The following is a 22005-nucleotide window of genomic DNA, read 5'->3' on the forward strand; positions in this document are numbered from 1 at the left end:
TCAGATACGGCGCTAGGGCTCATCATCGGCCATCGAAGAAGACGTCTGCACATTATTCAGGCATCAGAGCGACGCGTCTCTTATCCATGTCTATGTGGCATTGTTGGGAAACTGTAGGCAACGATTTCACAAAAGAAAGAAGGATTCAGCACTTTCAAATGACAATCTCAACTTTTGATAAATTGTTTTCTCTGTTTACTTCATTTCATCATTTTTGTGTGTGTGTGTGTGTGTGAAACTGTTGGTTTTATGTCTGTATACTCTATAAAACACTGTGTTGCGTTTCCCATTTTGCACTTTGTGCAATAAAGTACACTTTTGTACTTTATTTCTATAGAGTACAAAAGTGCTCTAGAAATAAAGTTTAATTGCTAAACTTATGCACGTCATTCACCACGCTAACGGGTACGACGATGAGTATTTATTTCACGTGTCATTAATCATAACTGTACGCCCCAGTTACTGTGTATAAAAGTAACAACAGTAACTTTATATAACTAATATGAATTCTACTAAATAGTTTAAAAATAATAATAATAATAATGTGTGCACTAAGTTTGGTTACTTTTTGTCTTTGTGATTTACTTTACATAGTTTAAAAACGAAACCAGAACATTATGCTCAGTAGAACCAGCAGCCAGGTTTTTTTTTTTTTTTTCATGCAGCTGCTCCTAAGGCCATTTTATTCTCGTGCAGTCAGATTGTTTTTGACACGGACTTGAAACATGAATACTTTTCGTGTCGGATTACACACAAGCCAACACACACACACATATGCAAAAAATAAAACAAAAAAAAAAAAAGCGCTCCGAGAGAAAATAAAAGATGGGGTGGAAGTGTGTATAATTACTATGTCACCACAGAGCCATATGCTTCTTGGCAGCATAATGAAGACAAGCTAGCGGAAGAGGAAAGAAAGAAAGAGCGCAAACACTGAATCAGCCGCTGCAGTTATGGCTGGAGGCTGTCGATGCAAACTTCTCTCGATAAAGAAATACGTGACCTTGCTGACAATGACTACAGGAGTCTGGGTTTTGTGTGTGTGTGTGTGTGTGCGTGTGTGTGTGCGTGTGTGTGTGCAGACATGCAGGGAAGACAAATATGTCAAAACCAAGTTGAAAGCATTTTGACAGCAAGGTCACCAGAAAACATAACATAGCAAGTAAATTTTTAAGTTGTTTAGTTGTAATTATTCATTTTCCGTTCCAACATACAACAAACAGTTCTCTAAAAAAAAAGGAGCAGGGATGTAAAACAGGATGCAAACATGTCGGAAAAAACTCATTCTTAACTTTCCCCACAGCTTCAAAACTGTTAAAATAGCTAAAAAAAAAAAAAACAGGGTTTTAGGACTCAGTACTTCAAACAGCACCTCTGGCTAGCATCACTGTGCCAAAGTGCTCTTTTTAAGAGACGTCATTTAGTTCTTCTTACCCAAAAGCGAAATAACAAACACAAAAGCAGCCTGTGCCAATTAAAGCATACTTTCTCGCAACTCCAGCTGAAGGAGGGTTCAATAGCGCCGCGTCTGCCTTTTTGAATAGTGGTGAAGAACTCATAAACCAGACTGGGGCTCTCAGATAAATCAGCACCTAAATGTCAATATGGCCTTTGGAATACTGTATTTATAGCTCAGCTACGTCAAGCGAACCCACGCTTTCTCTGTCTGGAGCAGCGGCTCGCTCGCTTTTGGTATATTTCTGTAAGAAACAGAGGCACGATGTTGTTTAAAACTAGTACATGTTTATCCTTCAGCATTTTTTTCTTCTTTTCATCTGACCATGACTCTCAAAATGTAGGGAAGCTAGAAAATCCGGTTGAATAATTGAATGTTGGAGTGTTTTTTTTTTGTTTTTTTCTGTATTCTCCAGTCATGATTTTTTGGTTTGAGGGAAGCGTCGACCTTTGCTTTCATGTACAGACCTTCTCACAAGCTGCCAACCAGGCCCTGGGATGTTAATAAATGCCCAAAGGCCACACGTACGCACAGCGCCTTGCAAAAATTATTCATACCCTATGAACTCCCCCCACCCTCCAACACACATTGTGTCATATAATATTTACACAGAACATATTTAAATGGAATATTGCTAAAACAAGCCAGCACAACATTGTGGAAAATGCATCTGTTCTCTGATAACAACTGGGAAAAAAAACTATACTGTGCAAATGTACCTAAATCCAGTTTTCATCAGGTTTCAGACCTGTTTTGATTAGGCCGTCTTGCATTGCATTGCTGGATGTTTGGTCTCTGTCTTGCTGTAGGAGAATCCCACTTCTCCGTCCTCTGACAAGATTTTCTTCCTGGATTTCTTTGTATCTAACACCAGCGAACTATAAACACACTTTTAGAGCACTGTAATGATTCACTTCTTTTTTATAATCTAGCCCACATGATGCTGTACGTATTAGAAGTGTAGATGTACTCCACGTAATAAAAGCTAGTTCTGCACAGGCCAGCCCACAGCTCTGATCCCTTACTGCACACACATTTAAAGGTTAGTAAAGGTCATGCTCTTTGTGCAGTGAAAACAGATGTCCCCTCTGCCAGGGCACATATTTTCTAAGGTTTCTCCACAGCAAAATTAGAGCTGCGCCAGTTTTTAAGCCGACCCCGCCACAGTTTTGTTCTCCCTGCCCTCGTGCCTCGAATCTGACGTTGTTTAATTCGACCAAAACACAAAACCGTTGTTGCTAAATGAGCAAAAGAAGCTGCTGTCAGAGCAGGCTGAATTCTGTATTGCCTTGATTGCTGCATGTGAGAACTTGTGGGCTCAGTTTGGCTCCATGCATGTTTCTGTAGAGAAGCTCTGGTAGATCTCACAGATGGGTTGCCTGAAGCTAAGAGCGAACAGAGACGCATCCTATCCTTGGCCGCCATGACTGCAAAACCATCCACAGAGATTCATCATGTGTATGTGATCAACATGATAAGTGCAACGACATCAGACACCTCTCCTAAAGTATCTGATTAATGGCCACTTGTGAGATTTAATTTGCAGAGTAACCTACCCACTTTCAGCAAAGCTAAAATTCAGCCTTGGCGTCTGAGAATAAGAATAAAAGAGCTGTTTTTATAAAACGTAAAGAGTTGCAAGGAAAATTAGACCAGGTGAGTAAAAATGTATTGCCAGAAATGATTGCAGATGAAAATACGGTATACCTTTGTAAGACTATCTAATCTAGATCAAGGTTGTAGAAAGCCTCAAGCAGAATTTCATTTTTTGGGATGCAACTTTCAATTCAAAAAGTGAAACTCATCTTGTTATTCAAATTCACTGCAGACACAGCCATGCATGGCAGGTGTTTAGTAATGTTCATTTGAAAGATAATGACTTATGAAAACGTCAAAATTCAGTTTCTTGGAAAATTTAACCCGTGCATTACAACAATAAAAAAAAAAGGGAATTTTACTACATAAGCGTCATGTTTTGGCCACGTCATAGTAAGTCACAGAGAAGTCTGCTGACATGAGGCATCACAATGAGGACAGGCCAGAAAAAGCAACTGCTGAAGAAGCTTGAAAGCACATTAATGGACAGGTGAGTGAAACAACAGCATGGCTTTTGTCTTGGTTGTGCCGAGGTGCGGAAGGGATCCGTTTGGGTCAAAATCTACATTCCTACCCTCTTCAGCTCGGCTGAAGGCTGCAGCTCTAAGAAGGAGTTTGTGGAAATAAGCAGAGCTTTTTGTATGAGCGAGTGTTCAGGTTAGCCCCAAATGGCTGCCAGGGGAAATTCAAGGCTTTCTCGAACATGCATGAGAAAATCAAAGCAACACTCTCGGTATGATTTTGATGAGGGAATAACATTACCGCAAGATATAAAGCTTAACAAAGTCGATTTTACATCAGAACTTCCTTTAATCATTCTAACAAATAAATACCTGAAGTATATCACGTTGTTTGCATTTAATCTTTTTTTAGTTGTTGTTTATGGACATCATTAATTTCCTAAAAGTGGATGAATTAATTATGAGTCTGTATCAATGTTTATCTGTCATTTCACTCCCTTTACATCTGAAGCTGTGGAGGGAAAATAAATTATAATTTCAATGCTTTATGTCAAACACTTGCTCATCTTACCCAAGACCTTTTTACAGGCCCGTGTTCTGTGGTAGAGCTGTGCTATTATGCACAAGAGTGCACTTTCCCGGATGCAGCCATATGTTGATCTGTGTGTGGAGGCATCGAGCGTCTGCTGACACTCTGGCTTGGCAGAGAACACGCAAGATGCGAGGTAAGCTTCTAAATCGTTTGTGAAGTATACAAACAAAGAAAACCTTGTGGAGAAAAAAAAGGTCTTTGATTTTGCATGCAAGAAGTGTCAATAATAAATCATTAATAGACTCGCAAAAAAAGTTGCACAAAAAAAAAAGGCATGAACGTCCTGATTGCTGTGTTTACTCTGATGTACCGACACTAACTTTATTAAGCTATGAAGCAGATCTGAGGTTTTATCGCTGCAAAATAAATTCATTTAAAGCTCATTTTTATGTGACGCTGTCTGTGAAATGATAGGCTGAATTGCATTTTATTTGGGTTTTGACCTTCCAAGTTGCATACAGATTGCCTGCTTAGGCTTGACGTGGTCTTGCCATTTTTTGAGGCCTAATTTGAAACCGTTTTTTGCAGTTTCATATTGCAAAAATATGAATAAAATCCTTCTTTTAGTTGTTTGAGGCAGACGCAGCAGCCTTCACTGTTACCCCCCATTAAAATGCTTAGCCGATGAGATGCGGTCTGTAAATCCCACTGGGTGGAAAGTGGGAAAACTGGTGGTAATTAAGCAAACCAGTTTTTAAGTTTGGATGAATGAATTCTCTGCTTATAAAACTGTCTTTATAAGCAGCTTCAAGGTCAAAAGTGCTGCTGGGAACTCAGGCAGGACACACTGCACATAAAAAAAAAAAAAAAAAAACTTCACATTGCTAATAAAAAGCTGCTAATAAAAATAAAATGCTGTAGCACAGTTATAGAGGACTTGCATCAGAAAACAACACTGAAATTGGAAAAAATAGCACAAGAAATGCCCAAGGACATCACACCGGAGTGCATTCTGGGTATTTGTAGCTAACTGGAAAGCATGCTAAAATGCAACTAGAGCACTAGAGTTCTTCCAGAAATGACTCATGCTTTTTCAGCGTTTGTAAAAGGAGAGCGTTGTGAAATTTGAAGCAATATAGCATAGCGTGAGAGATATGCACACAAGAGGTAAAATATGTCAAAAAGTTTCATGTACAACCGTGGTTCCGAAGTTGAAAACAACCCACCCACCAGGCCTAAAAGCTGTTACTCACTGTTCTCATAAACACACCTCTGTCTGCAATGCTATCTGCAAATCAATGAGTGTCCAACGGTGGGGTCCGTTTCATAGTGGCGAGAAGAAAGTGAAATTGTTTGTCTGAAAAGTCAGTAATATGAATGCATTGTCAACTGTACTTGATGAGGTGATAAATCCATTTTGCCTTTGAGTTGTAGGGCCGATGACGAGCCTCCACAGCAATTTGATGCCGAGGCATTTCCATCCACTGATTTATCTGTCAAAGTGCTTTTTTTCTCCTTATCTGCTGCTTTTCTCTGTCTGTTTTTTGTTAACCCCCCCTTTGCCAACTTCTTATTTTGGTATTTTTGCTCTTCCTTTTCTACCTTTTGGTGTTTTGCCATTTTTCTTCTGTAATCAGACACACAGATTCATCTCTGTCGCGCTCAGACACCAGCTAAATCAATTTCCCAGCACTCTCCCATTTTGGAGGGCTGCTGTCAAGATTGGCAACTTGCAGCATGAGGACACACCTGAACACACGCGCGCACACACACACACACAAGGCTTTCTTCTTTTTCATTCACTTTCTCCCACACAGTTTTCAAAGCACCCACAGTGGTACACACAAACACCTGCTGGTCCAAATACACATTGCTTCACACACACTTGCTCTCATAGTGGTGATTCACCACATCACTGTTCTCTAATGTCTTACTTGCTTCATCTTTGCTTCTTCCATTTGTCATTGGTGACAGGACCTGGCAGCAGCATCTATCCATCCTACCTTTATCCTCACCCTGTCAGCCCACACTGATTTTCTCCAGGCTGACCTTCCTCCCTCAGTTCAGTTCCTCTTTCAACTTGGGATGAAGAAGCAAGAATGGCATGAAAAAAAAAAAAAAGAAAAAACATAGGAAAGCTGACGCAGGGCCACGTCTCCCAGCGTCACCTTTTCTGTGATGGCTGTCAGCGGGTTCAATCCGCATACAGAAACCCAGGGTTAATCAGGAGGCCGATATGCCAGTCAGCCATGATTAGCAGTGAAGGGAAGACTGAGTTTCAGGCTCCACTCTTAGACGCGTTTTCGTTGACCTATTTGTGGGAGCACGGCTGAAATGATTAAACTAAGTGGTTACAAACAAATCAATCACTGTCGGTGACAAAGCAATAAAACATAAAGAATCTTAAAAAGTATATTTTCTCTTTTTATTATCAGAGAAATGGCTAACAAAAGTTATTTAGCACTAAATATAGTCCTAAATAGTCTGTATTTATGACTACTCTATGTTTAGATTAGTCCTAAATATCTACCAAAGTACCAATATGAAAATGAGGTAAGCTAGATAAAATACCACTAAGTATGACAAAACTAGCTGACATAAAAGGGAACACAGAGAAATACAGAGAATAGACAAAGGCTAGAATATGAGAAAAGCAAGAGGGAAAACATTAACATTTACTTACAGAAGGCTTAAAACTGACTTAAGCCATTGAATTAGAACAATATCCCATTATTTAAATATCTTGGAGACTTGAAGAAGCAAGTGTAGGACCTATGCTCAAAATAATTTCAATGCTAGGTTTCCCTTTGCTTCTCACACGTCTCAAGAAACGTGCAAATGGTAGATTGGGAGGAGAGAGAAAGAGACGACATGCAGACCCTGAACCGAACCCAGGACATCTGAGTCCAGCACCGCAGCCTCTGAACACGGTGCATGGCACGCGCTGCATGGCACGCGCTGCATGGCACACGCTGCTGCATGGCAGGCGCTGCTGCATGGCAGGCGCTGCTGCATGGCACATGCAGCGCTGACTGAGCCGCACGGCATCCCAGGAAACAAACTGCTCATGAATGAGAACTTTATTTATTTTTTATTTATTGAATCAGTTTGCTACTAAGGTTCCAGTAATTAGTAAGAGTTATCAGAGCTGTGTTCATAAATCAATTCTAAATAACAAAAAAAAAAAACTTCGTAATGTTATTTTGCATTTTTATTTTGCTATTATATTCAATATCATCATTATCATAATTATTATTATTATTATTAGTATTAGTAGTAGTTAACCATTATTACTATTAAAAGTTAAAATGACTTCTAGAGTTTGTGTTGACATAATGCTCACCGACGTATTATGATATAATGAATTACTTTATGACCTTGGTTGGTTGGGCCTAATTAATCATGTTGAATAATTAAAGTAATTGACAATGTTAAATAAGAGCATCAGAAATGTGTTTATTTATTTATTTATTTTTTAATTTCCAGAAGTCTGCACCCAGGTCACATTTTTGGTTTGAGGTTTATTTAATTCATTTCTCATTCATTTCAAAGAGTAAAACAGCAAAAACCCTGAATTTGCTCAGTTGTTAATGAACCGCTCGGTTGTACCTCTGGCTAGTAAATAATGCCCTTTGCGATGCTGATGGCGGGTTTTTTGTCAAACTTCACGCCAAAGTCTTTTTGACAGTGATGGGTCTGCGGATCCCCTGTGTTCGGGTTACATTTTAAGCCTTTTTTTTTAATGTTTCAGATGTATGGCATCAGACCTCACCTTACCGAGGTTGTGCGTCAATACTGCGCTGTCTACTTGGCTTTTTCAATTCTACTCACATTCGTAACACCTGTCAATAAGGAGCCTCGCCTCTTCCTCACAGTAGGAGCAACAAGAGGGCAGCATAAACTCTTTGGGAAGACTGTGTTGGCTCACTGTGCAAATTAAATATTCCACTTTTTGTTGGACAGTCGATGCTGTTTTACAAATTCATTGCCGCCACTGAATAAATAGCCCTACAAAGGAAAAAAAATAAACATAAATTTGGCCCGAAGGAGGAAAAAGCCACATAGATTGCAACAGCAATGGCAAATAATTGCGTTGACAGTGATTGATAGTGATGTACTGAGCCTCCAAAAAAGAGAAAAATCATAAATCACTTGTGACAGAATGATAGAGCATAGCTGGAAAACACACAGCGGTGAAGGCGTCTAACATCTAAGTGTTATTTGTTGTCGGCTCCGGCTGTATTTGTTTTTCTCTAGATAAAGATTAGTACAAAAACACTGCATACATTAACAGATGCACAGATGTAGGTTTTTTTTGGTAAATCATGGCCTGTCTTCAAAGTCTATACACTGTAATATAGTATTGACATTTGCAAGAACTTACCAATAAAAGTTGCCAGAGAGCTAGAAAAGTTGAGTATCTTACATTTAATAAATGTAAAATTCTCAAAGTTTTGAGTTTGAGGACTTCTTAAAACATTTTTCTGCGAGGATCCACTACATTGTTGTCAACTTTATTCTTTCATTTAAAGCTCTCGCTAGGTTGTTAAACTAAAGTTGCTTTACCTTTGGTCTACTCCAGGTAATACATTGTCATCTTATTAATACTCTATACTCCACTTCAAAAATATCTAACCCTATACGTCTTAAGCCAACAAAACTGAAGAAAAAGTTTGAAGAAAGCACCAGAACAGATGCACTTAATTATTAATAAAATCCAACTGGTTTAATCTCGCTTTTGTTAATATTTAGTTACTTTTACAGAATAACTCTGAACAAAATGAAATAAAATTCCTTGCAGGAACAGATGCTGTGAGTTCATCAAGGATTATTACATTAGCATATAAGTAGGAAAGGTAAAACATTAAGTAGCAAAGGTTCAAAATGTCAGATTCAAATTCGTAAACTTTCATTTCATGTCAAACACGTTGGTAATTTTAGTAACTAAACATTAGTTCCTGTTGGTTATTTTGTACAGATGACTGACAGATATATTTCCAGTCTACGCTTTTATACACTTTTTCACTCTTTTAGAACTAACATAGTCTATAAGATAGAGATAAAAGTTTATCAGGGTTTAATTTTTTTGTGTGCCAAAATCACTTTTTGCAAAACATTAATTAGACCTTTATTTTAGGAAGATGACGATATTCAAAAGTCCTAAGCTGGAACCTTTGTATTGTGTTTCTGGTACCCCTATGAATCTGACGCACAAGCAGCATCCACAAACAGTGATGGACGACAATGCAGCTTCTCTTGGCCCACTGGGGGGTTAAATTTGGTTTTGCAAAATTATCTGATTATATGCTTGAAAAGATTTCTGTTGTGTTCAAGTTGTTCAAAAAGCAGTTGGCCTATTACTGAAGCTATTCAAGCCTGAAATACCATCGACATGAGAAGAATGTTGCAGCAGTGGCAAACGTCCCCGACGCTAAGGTCAGCATCCGCAATCCACATTTCTAAAGAAATATTTTTTTAAAAGAAGTGGTTGTGGTTTCGCACTTGACAGCTGAATGTGTGTAACCAATATGATGGTTAAATCATCTAAATCAAGGGTCTCAAACTCCAGTCCTCAAGGGCCGCTGTCCTGTAGTTTTTAGATGTGCCACAGGTACAAAACACTGGAATGAAATGGTTTAATTACCTCCTCCTTGTGGAGATCAGTTCTCCAGAGGCTTGCTAATGACCTAATTATTATTTTCAGGTGGTGCAGCGGAGGCACATCTAAAAGTTGCAGGACAGCGGCCCTCAAGGGCTCGAGTTTGAGACCCCTGATCTAAATGATAGACTAAAAAGAAAACACACATTTACTGTTGAGTTCATGTGTCTGTTTGTTCATTCATTTAGCAGACAAAAGGCTTTTAGAATTGAAAATGTTGCTTATTTTAAAATGTGATTAATTAATTACAGACCTTGCAAATTAACTCAATTAAACATTTGAATCGAGTCTCACCACTTCTTACCAAGTTTTCAGTTTGTTTAGCTGCACTGTAGCTTTGCACAAACTACTGTGAACAAAACAGATGGAGAATTATTGAAATCCGTCTCAGCAAACCAACTAGAAGGTTGAAAGCTGGAGCTAATCGACCGTTCGACTGGCTGAAGTAAAACGTTTGAGCTGGCCTTGCCAAAGACGTAATCCCAACTCTATTAGACTAAATTTAAAGATCAGAAATATACCAAATTTGAAGGAAATGTACCAATTGCAAAGAATAAAACTTCCTACCAGAATTATGCCAGAGGGCGACTGATAGCTGCAAAAACAAATCATGTTGTTGATTCCTACTTTCTGAGGTGTATCTAATATGAATTCAGGGTTGCATTTTAAAATATCTCTGCTCAAACTACAGTTGGAGCTAGTTCTGTTTTTTTTTTTTTCTTGCATGGTGAACCCAGTGTAAGTTAAGCTGCACACTCCACTGCCGTGCATGACATTGTGTTAGTCATAGCTCTGCTTTGCTGGCTGCAGCCACACTTCAGACTTGTCTAATGGAAGCTTTTAGACGGACGGTTCAGGTCCCAGGGTCTGTGGGATTTACAGCCGGGTTTAGCAAAGGAGAACCAACACAAGCCATTACCAGGCTGTCGTCCAGCTTCTAAGAGGAAAATAAATAAATAAAACCTTGGTCAAGGAAGGCGTCTCATAATGTGATTGAAAGGAAGACAAAAATGTACCTTTTCCTCGTAGAAGCTGTGCATTGTTGCAAGGCAATTTTTTTTTTATCCAAACTAAAACTAATAGAATAAAAGCATTTGGCAGCCATAAGTATTTGGTTTTGTGCCCACAACTGGGCAATTCCCCATGTTGTCCTAAAACAAATTAGCTGCTTGTAATCACACGGATTAAGGACGAAGATAATTGCTTATTGCCCACCTTGCCAGTAAGTATTTGCTGGGCTCGTTCCAGAAAGTGTGCATTCAGCCTCAAATCTTCAAATCTCTTTGAACCCGTTCTAGTGTTTTGTACAATCAAAAATCACCCAACTTTGTGTTTTCAGGATTGAGGGACTCAGAAAGGGACAGTTTTTTGTAACTTCAGTACATGGGCTTTGTGGTTGTCTAGTACTGACATACGTAGAAACAATAAAATAATCATCTGAATGCACTACATGTGATCCCTAACTATGCTCAGTTATTGTGTAACAAAGATGCAGACATTTGTTGAGGAGAACAGCTCTTGTATTGAGTAACATCCACAGTTGATCTTATCATACTGACTTTAGACCAGGGGTGTCAATCTCTAGGCATTTAAATCCCGTTTCCTACAAGCTTCTGATGTGTCCCAAATCCAACACATCTGAATCAAAGGCCTGAATCTACAGAGTTCTGTTCATGATCTAATTATGTGATCCAGGTTTGTTCTCACTTCTCACAAACTGGCCCTTAAATAATGGAGTTTGACACTGGTGGCTTAAAGGATTTGTCCATTCTTGCTACAGCAGAATCAAAAAGAAGAGAGACTAAAGTTATATCATTACCTCTGATCATATAGAACAAACCAAATTGCATGCATCCTCTATAAATGTCAGTTTTTCAATTTGTTCTGCTATTTCTTTGCAAAAACTTAATTACCTGGATGAAATATATAACTTGTAGAGAATTAGTGTTGCTAAGCACATGCAATACAATCAAAATACCTCAGGTTTTTTTTTGTCCTCTTTTCTCCTCTGTGCTGTTATTCACTTTTGTCTTTCAGAAGTATTTAGCTGTATTCAGTACAACTGGTGACCATGGAATAATTTATGTTTAATGTAGCAACAAAAACGCAGGAAAGCAGAGTTTATAGAACACCGAGATGGACTGAAAGTGCAATTAAAAGCAAATATATATTGATGGTCCAACATGGCTGTACATGTATATGTAGCACTGGAAAAAATTAGGAGCCCACTGCACTGAACCCAATTGAAAACCTCAAGGTTATCCCTCCAAATACTGATTTCTGAAGTCTTATTGAGTTACAACATTAGTATTATTGGTTCTAAATGAATATGAACTTGTTTTCTTAGCATTATTTGAGGTCTGAAAAGCGCTGCATCTTTGTCGTTATTTTGACTATTTCTCATTTTCTGCGAATAAATATAAAATTTTTGCTTGGAATTTCTGCGACATGTTGTCAGAAGTTCGTAGAATAAAAGAACAATGTTGATTTTACTCAAACATAAAAGTAAAATCAGAGAAACTGATCATTTTAAGTGGTCTCTTAATTTCTTTCCAGAGCTGTGTACATGGACACCAACTAGCACTTTAAATTATTTTTTATTTTTTTGTATTTGAGGAGATAAAGCTTTTCTTTACTGCTATGGGAAATTGTCCTCTGCTTTTGTTTGTTTGACTTGTGAACAGCAAATTAATTCCCACTGTTTTGCCAACCGCTGAAGCACGCATTGTTTGTGGAGTCATAAAAAAATATGCAGAAATCTGTCTAAAAGACACTTTGATAGAACTTTTCTTTTATTCCAATAGCGTCTCATGTCGGATAGGTTCAGCCACCCAAATAAAAGACTCTGCTCATCTCATCATTCCACACAGAAAAACAAATAAATAAAGAAAGCATAAAAAAAAGGACACCGATGAAAGGATTTGGTCAAATGAGACACTTTGGACACGACAATTTTGCTTCAATAGATGAAAGACCGCAGGGTCAACACAGCCACGAGAAGTCGAACCGTTTTTATCAATAACTTATTTTCTTTTGATGTCCGCCTCAGAGGCCACATTTTGAAAGGAAGCTGGACTCTACCTATTAAAAGTTTTAGGTGCTCAGCATCATGGATGTAGCTTTGACTTGTCCACGACTGAATTCACCGTTTCCTTTCGGTCAAACATCTCACGGCAAAATGAAACGGACGACGAGCTACCGAGCTGAGTGCGTTTAAAAAACGATCTAAAACGTCGGTTTGAAGCAGAGTCACTTCGATTCATGCGTGTTTGACAATACGGAGACATGCACAATTGGAATCCCATGACTTCTTTATTTTATTTATTTTTTGACAACAACCAGAGATAATTACCCTGACCGTTTAAAGTAAAAAAAAAAAATAAGAAAGCAGCAGAAAGATGAGCCTGAGATGACTGATGAGAGAGAGAGGACAGACAATGTGCGTTTTACATCCACCAGCTAATCGCCAGCAGCTTTTAGAAGGGAAGCAGAACGACGGGGTGAGAGAGGTGAGAAGTGACAAGAGTGTGGCTATTATCACACAGCAGCCGTGGGTATTAAAGCTTTTTCATCCACGTCCAGCTGCCAGCCGGAGATAAGCCTGAACCTGTGAACTTTCCGGCGACTCTTGGAACCTGTCCCCGCCATGTTAATTGATGTGTGCACCCCTCAACACTGATGACTCAAATAATACAACAAAAATATTGGACTTTCCAATATGAAATCCAAAGCAGAAGCATGCAGCTTTGCTTCAGGTGATTCTGGTTTTTTTTTCTTAATGACACACAGAGCATCTAAAAAGGTAATATTTTCTCTCCTGCAACTACGTAGGAAAAAGCTGTGTGTGTATTTGTTCAGTTCTGATGAGTCTCCTCACAATACAAGTTAAAAGTAATCAACAGATCATATAAAGGACTTTCTTTCACACTTTTCACTGTTTTTCACTGTCCTGTAAAAGGGATTGCACAAGACATACTTGGACAGAGCATCTCTGCAGCTCCTCCACAGACACCGATATGTATTTACTCTTGATCTGTTGAGTATTTGTGTAGGCGTTTCCTGCCACTGTCTTTTGCTGCTGTCAGTTCTGCTCCCTAAAATATGTGTCTCAAGTCGACTCCGGGGAACATTTTACTTGTGTTTGAGTTTAGTTATGGTTTGTTTATTTACATTTGGCACAAAGCATATACTGGCAAGTCTCTTATTGAGAGGATGACCTTAAACAGGTTGTTTGCTCTTAAACTCTCCATTGTGACTAGATTAAAACAATACTATAAAAAAAGAGCCTGCCAAAATGTCTCTATAACAATTTAAAAAAAATAACTGACCATGTATCATTAGTAGTTTTTCCCAGTGTTAGCAAAATGCGTTATTAGGTTTACGGGGTAACTATTTTTTAATTTAAAGGTAAGTTGCTTTGGATTTCCATTTTTCCCTTGAGAAATGGAAAAAAAAACAACAAAAAAAAACTTGCGTATGTGTGTTTTACAAAGTTTTACTGAAATATCTAACTGAGACACAAACGCATAGATAGATGATATCTGCATTGTAAATGAGCATTATGCTAAAATCTGCTATTTGTGTGAAGTCATGATTAAAAACTGCACCTCTTGATTGAGTTCATTACATTTGTTTTACCTGCTATTGCTATAAGCAGTCTTCTGAATCTAATCGAATCTCAAACAAATAGTAATATAAATACACACAAGGTATGCTGCTGGCCTCTCTAAAGAGGAAAAAGCAACAGAGAACAGAAAAGCGACCTTGTCCAAATTCAGGAAGCTGCTTCTCTTAAGTTGATCCACAATGTCAGGGAGCAGAGTTCAGTTATCCACCAAGTGTAAGTGAGTAGGAATTATCCCTAATACCCTGAATTTGTCCTGCCTACTGATGTAATCTGCAGTTATAAAGTCTTTCTCCATCACTGCAATGGAGTAATCAACAAAATACTGTTATTTACACCCTTTGAACTGAGCCATAGTTTGTTATGTTTGACTTATTAGCTACGTATTATAGTTTAATTGGTAGATCAAATCATTGCAGCCTGATATTTTATTGGGGAATCAAAATAATCTTATCATTTTACTTACTTTTAATTGAAAAATCTGGGGTGCATTTGAGTACAGTCTTTATTACTCAGATACCCCAAAATAAAATCGAGTTAAATCAAGCACTTTCAGAAGTAACCTGTAATAAACAAAATCCATCTTTGTCATAGCATAAACACCAATGTTAACACTGTTTTCAATGCTTCCATGCAATGCATGTAAGACACCTATTGCTCTACACCTAAAAAAAACAGAATAATTAATTTGGTGTTAAGAGATGAGCGTTTTCTACTGGTAACGAACTGCCACGAAGTATAAATCAGATTTTTACTTTTGTGTTGAATGTCTGTTTTACAATATATTTACCACTAATGGCAATTAAAAAAAAACACTTTTCTGCAAAATTCATCAGCTGCACAATTCTTGTTAAATAGTGTAAGATAAGTAGTATTTCAAAAGAACAGAACAAATTGTATGTTTTTGAACAATAACAATTTGTGTTGCTAATCTGTTGCTAAGAGATGAGTGTGTTTACTGGTAACCAAGTGCCACGAAGTGAACATCAGATTTTCACTTTAGCGAAATTTGCCAACGGTAAATGTCTTGTATCTAATCAGGTAAGCATTATTTCGAAAGAGCTTATGTCTTATAAACTATATAACTTGTTATTAATTTGGTTTTAAGAGAAAAGCGGATTTTCTACTGGTAACGAACTGCAACGAAGTATAAATCGAGATTTTTACTTGTGTGTTGAATGTGTTTAAAATATTTACGACTAATGACAAAAAAATTAACTTTTCTGCAAAATTCCCCAACTGCACAATTCTTAATAAGTATAAAATAAGTCGTATTTCAAAAGAGCAGACGAAATCTTGTGTTTTTTGAACAATACGAATTTTTGTTGCTAATCTATTAATCTGTTGCTAAGAGATGATCGCGTTTTCTGGTAACCAAGTTCCGCAAAGGAAACTCACTTTTGCAAAATTTACCAATTGTAAATTTATTGTGTCTAAGCAGAGAATAAGTATTTCGAAAGAGCTTATGTTTCATAAACAATATTACTTATTATTAATTTGGTTTTAAGAGATAAGCAGGGGGGGGGGGGGGTTCTGGTAACGAACTGCCACGAAGTATAAATCAGATATTTACTTTTATGTTGAATGTGTGTTTAATATATTTACCACTAATGACAAAAAAATTTACTTTTCTGTAAAATTCACCAACTACACAATTCTTAACAAGTATAAAATAAGTCGTATTTCAAAAGAGCAGAAGAAAGATTATATTTTCTGATCAAAAAGAATTCTTGTTGCTAATCTTTTAATCTGTTGCTAAGAGATGAGTGTGTTTACTGGTAACCAAGTTCCACAAAGTAAACATCTGATTTTTACCTTTGCAAAATTTGCCAACGGTAAATGTCTTGTATTTAATCAGGTAAGCATTATTTCGAAAGATCTTATGTTTTATAAACTATATAACTTGTTATGAATTTGGTTTTAAGAGATAAGCGGGTTTTCTACTGGTGACGAACTGCCACGAAGTATAAATCGAGATTTTTACTTGTGTTCAATGTGTGTTTAATATATTTACCACTAATGACAAAAAGAATTAACTTTTCTGCAAAATTCACCAACTGCATAATTCGTTTTAGTGTAAAATAAGTAGTATTTCAAAAGAGCAGAAGAAATCTTATGTTTTTTGTTTTTTTTGTTTTTTTGTTTTTGAAAAATAACATTTTTTGTTGCTAATCTGTTGCTAAGAGATGAGTGTGTTTACTGGTAACTAAGTGCCACGAAGCAAACTTCAGATTTTTACTTTTGCAAAATGTACCAACAGTAAATGTCTTGTATCTAATCAGGTAAGCATTATTTCGAAAGATCTTGTTTTATAAACTATAGAATTTATTATTAATTTGGCTTTAAGAGATAAGCGGGTTTTCTACTGGTAATGAACTGCAACGAAGTATAAATTGAGATTTTTAATTTTGTGTTGAATGTGTGTTAATATATTTACCACTAATGACAAAAATAATTAACTTTTCTGCAAAATTCACCAACTGGACAATTCTTAGCAAGTATAAAATAAGTGGTATTTCAAAAGAGCAGAAGAAATCTTATGTTTTTTGAACAATAAGAATTTTTGTTGCTAATCTGTTAATCTGTTGCTAAGAGATGATCGCGTTTTCTGGTAACCAAGTTCCACAAAGTAAACATCTGATTTTCACTTTTGCAAAATTTACCAACTGTAAATTTCTTGTGTCTAAGCAGAGAAGAAGTATTTTGAAAGAGCTTATGTTTTATAAGCTATGTAACTTATTATTAATTTGGTGTTAAGAAGCAGGTTTTTTTCTGGTAATGAACTGCCAGGAAGTATAAATCAAGATTTTTATTTTTGTGTTGAATGTCTGTTGAGTCATATATATATACACGTATATATAGATAAATAATTTCCCTTCTCACTCTTCCACAGGTGGACTCTTTCATCCTCTGAGCTTGGGTCCTCTACCAGAAGCCTGGGAGCTGCAGTATCTTAGCTGTGCCTAGAACTGCACATTTCCGGACTGAGATGTCTGATGCTGTTCCTGGGATCGTGTGGTCCCTGCGCTGCTCGGCCCTGTAGACGCAGAGTGAATCCTAGCAACCTGCGGCCTCTTTCCGGGAGTACCGGACGCCAGCTGATGGTGTAGACCCGCCGATTTCTGCCAGGATCGGTTTGGTAAATGCCAGGTCGCTGACAAATAAAACTTTGGTCATTAGGGATTTCTTTTCCTCTCATTGATTGGATGTTTTATTTATAACAGAATCATTGACAAGTGGTTTGGGTGACTCCAGCATTTTTAATCAACTTGTACCGCTGAACTGCGGCTATTTTAATGCTCCAAGGATGTTGGGGTCCGGTGGAGGAATAGTGACAGTTTTTAAAAGTTGTTTTACTTGTAGACAGTTGCCTCTGGCCTCGTTTAGTAGCTTTGAGTTTAGCCTATTTGAACTCAGCAGCTCTCACACTGTGCTGTGTGCGGTGGTCTATCGGCCACCAAAGTACAACAAAAACTTTATAAATGACTTTTCTGACTTCTTGGCTGATATCATGCCAAGGTATGACCGAGTTCTCATTGTTGATGATTTTAATATTCATGTTGGTTGTCCTACTTCACCTATGGCTCAGTCATTTCTTAATGCTATCGATTCTTTTAATGTTGTGCAGACTGTGACTGGTGCTACCCATGAGCATGGTCACAGTCTTGATCTGGTTTTATCTTATGGTCAACTAGTTTTTAATGTAGCGATTGGTGACTCATTATTTTCACACCTTATTCCTGTTTTATTTGAGATAACGCTGTCCTGTCCTGTGCTAAAGCTGAAGCTAAAGCTAAAGCACGCGCTGCAGCTCGGTTCTGTTGTGTTCTTAACCCTTCTACTGCTGGTCAGTTTTCTTCTGTTTTTAATCAATTTATTGGTGTATAAAGTGCTTCATAAATAAAGATGGTATGGTATGGTATGATACTGTGGTCTTCACCTTCCAGGTCTTTTCCAGTTCCTCTCTGAGGCCCTGGTATTTCTCCAGTTTCTCGTGCTCCTTTTTCCTGGTGACTTGGTATTGCTACATCCACCACAACGGCTTTCCTCTGTTCTTTATCCACCACCACAATGTCCGGTTGGTTCGCCATTACCATCTTGTCTGTCTGGATCTGGACGTCCACAGGATCTTGGCTCAGTCATTCTCCACCACCTTTGGGGGTGTTCCCCACTTTGATCTTCCAGTCCATATTCTGCACAGATGTTTCTGTACACTATGCCTGCCACTTGGTTATGTCGTTCCATGTACGCTTTCCCTGCCAGCATCTTGCACCCTGCTGTTATGTGCTGGACTGTCTCAGGGGCCTCCTTGCACAACCTACACCTTGGGTCTTGTCTGGTGTGGTAGATCTGAGCCTCTATTGCTCTGGTGTTTAGGGCCTGTTCCTGTGCAGCCAGGATGAGGGCCTCTGTGCTGTCCTTGAGTCCAGCTTTTTCTAGCCATTGGTAGGATTTCCTGATTTCAGCCACTTCAGTTATTTGTCGGTGGTACATCCCATGTAGGGGCTTGTCCTCCCATGATGGTTCCTCCAGCACCTCGTCCTCTGTTCCCCACTGTCTGAGACATTCGCTGAGCACATTGTCTGTTGAGGCTTTGTCCTCGATGTATTTATGGACCTTGGATGTTTCGTCCTGGACAGTGGCTCTCACACTCACTAGTCCTCTGCCTCCTTCCTTGCGGCTCGTGTTTAGTCTCAGGGTGCTGGATTTGGGGTGGAACCTTCATGCATGGTGAGTAGCTTCCGAGTCTAAACATCTGTGGTGTTTATCTCCTCCTTTGGCCAGCTATTTATTTATTTACTTATTTATTTTTATTTCAAACAGACAGAAAAGACAACCAAGAAAGAAACAAAAAAAAAATAGAATGAAACAAACTAAAGAAATAAAAGGTAAAAAATTATTTTGACCAAGTGACATGCAAATTTTATATTTTCTGTTCGTAAAGGAGCAGGTAGGAGATAAAATGTCTTATAATGTCCTGCCCCTTTCATACTTATTAATTTATAATCAATTAATTGTCAAAACATCAAAACGAGACAACTTGTTTCCACTTCACATGACATTTAAAGATGTACCAATATAACTGTAACAGCCTTTTAGTGGGGATAAGTAAATCTTCTATGGCTCGCCTGCAGGCTGTGCAAAACGCTGCAGCCAGACTTCTAACTAAAACCCACAGAACAGCTCACATAACTCCTGATCTGGCCTCATTGAATTGGCTTCCTGTATATTTTAGGACTCATTTTAAAATGTTGGTCTTGACTTTTAAGGCTCTTCATGGTGAGGCTCCCAAATATATACTGGATGTTTTAAAGCCTCTCTGTCCGCCTAGGACTTTGAGATCTTCTAATCAGATGCTGCTGACGGTACCCAGAACTTATTTTAAAACCCGTGGTGACAGAGTATTTCAGGTACTGGCCCCGAAGCTGTGGAATGCTCTCCCACTGGCATTGCACTGCTCTGATTCCACTTTGACTATGTCATTTATATACAAATTGAATAATTTAGGTCCCAACACTGATCCCTGGGGAACCCCACAAGTTATGTTTAGTAAATCTGATTTCTGATTATCTAATTTTACACATTTTTTTCCTTTGTCCAATGTAGCTGCTAAGCCAGTTTAATGCCACCCCTCTAATTCCATACCTTTCCAGTTTTTTAGTAAGATGTCATGATTGATGGTATCGAAGGCTTTTTTGAGATCCAGAAAATACACCAATTGCAAATTTGCTTTTATCCATAGGCGTAGCAGTTAATCGCACAGATCTTGTTCTTGCCATTGAGCTGGTTTCTCAGGACTTGCCTTATTGTTGGAGGTATTTGGCTGTGGCTCCTTTCCTTGTGACCTCATTCAGGTTGCCATTTGCTTGTGGTATTCCCAGGTACTTGTAACTGTCCTCTATGTCTGCTATTGTTCCTTCTGGGAGTGAGACCCTTTCTGTGCGGACGACCTTCCCTCTCTTTGTAACCATCTGACCACACTTCTCTAGTCCGAATGACATCCCAATGTCAGTGCTGTAGATCCTGGTGGTGTGGATCAGTGAGTCGATGTCTCGCTCGCTCTTGGTGTACAGCTTGATGTTATCCATGTAGAGGAGGGTTAGGGTAACATGAATGGTGGCCCCATTCTTGAGTCGGTATCCGTAGCCAGTCTTGTTGATGGTTTGGCTGAGGGGGTTCAGATGCAGAACAGCAGTGAACACTTGTGCAAGTGGTTTGCAGTTTGCAGTAAATAAAAAAAAAAAAAAAAAAAAACTGCAACTGCAAACCACTTGCACAAGTGTCGATCAAATGAGGCAGAGATCAAAAACTCTGGAAAGAATCATAATTCTTTCCAGGAAACTCTCTGCCCCCACTGCTGTTCTGCATAGGTCTGAACCCCCTCAGCCAAATCATCAAGAGTCATCCCGTCCTTCCAAACAGACTCCAGGATGGTGACATATGGGATCCTCCCGGTCAGAGCCGTCATGCACTCCCGCGACATCTGCCCCCGACGGGGAGTAGGTGAGGCACCTTCTGTGGGAGTGCAGCGCTGCTGTGGACCTGTGGACAAAGGCCGGCTCCTTGCAATTCCCATACTTGCCAGCAAGGGAGGTCCTCGACATGCAGCTAGTGCTGCACGGGGTGAGCCACCGGAAAATAAATTTAAAAAAAAACTTCATGGAGATGTGGCTCACCCTTGCCACCATAAAAGACCCCACATGGACCTCCAGAAACTTGCTGGTAAGCAGGCGTAGGCAGATGCCCCCCGTGGCTGTGATCCAAATGGTGGCAAAAAAAAAAAAAAAAAAAGGTGGCACGCCAAGGACACAGCCACACAGAAGAATCGCCTGCGCCTCTTTGGACGAAGGAGCCGGCGCTCCACGGACAGAGGTCCCAGCAGCAGCGGCCTGGCTCTCCGGGTGAGGCAGGTGGGAAGGAGCAATGGGGGAGGAAAGCCCCTCTGAGCACCATCACTGTTTGGAAGAACGGGATGGCTCCAAATTTCAACAAGCTACGGATACCGACTCAAGAATGCAGCCACCATAAGTCTCCTCCTCTACATGGATGGCATCAAGCTGTACACCAAGAGCGAGCGAGACATCGACTCACTGATCCACACCACCAGGATCTACGGCACTGACATTGGGATGTCATTCGGACTAGAGAAGTGCGGCAGATGGTTACAGAGAGAGGGAAGGTCGTCCACACAGGATGGGTCTCATCCACAGAAGGAACAATAGCAGACATAGAGGACAGTTACAAGTACCTGGGAATACCACAAGCAAATGGCAACCTGAATGAGGTCACAAGGAAAGGAGCCACAGCCAAATACCTCCAACGAATAAGGCAAGTCCTGAGAAACCAGCTCAATGGCAAGAACAAGATCCGTGCGATAAACAGCTACACCTTACCAGAAATCAGAGACTCCGCAGGAATAACTAGCTGGCCAAAGGAGGAGATAAATACCACTGATTTTAAGACTCGGAAACTACTAACCATGCATGAAGGGTTCCACCCCAAATCCAGCACCCTGACTAAACACGAGCCGCAAGAAAGGTAACTAAGGCAGGTGATTCCTTGAGTTTTGGTTTTCCAAATTGAGGGAACCATACCTTTAGAGAATCGTAAAGACCTTTATCAGGAATAAAGGCCCCTGTTAGAGGATTAAGAGGCAGAGCGACCACAAAGCTGACT

The 22005-nt window shown here is 39.1% G+C and overlaps 1 pseudogene; it reads left to right on the forward strand.

Annotated features, from left to right (window-relative positions):
• The window catches only part of LOC148157138 (uncharacterized), a 35192-nt pseudogene extending 13497 nt beyond the window's left edge, over nt 1-21695 (forward strand).
• Nucleotides 21696-22005: the final 310 nt, after the last annotated feature.

Source organism: Poecilia mexicana, unplaced genomic scaffold (genome assembly GCF_051168715.1).
Source record: "Poecilia mexicana isolate PSO_F unplaced genomic scaffold, ASM5116871v1 scaffold_10, whole genome shotgun sequence".
Taxonomy (NCBI): domain Eukaryota; kingdom Metazoa; phylum Chordata; class Actinopteri; order Cyprinodontiformes; family Poeciliidae; genus Poecilia; species Poecilia mexicana.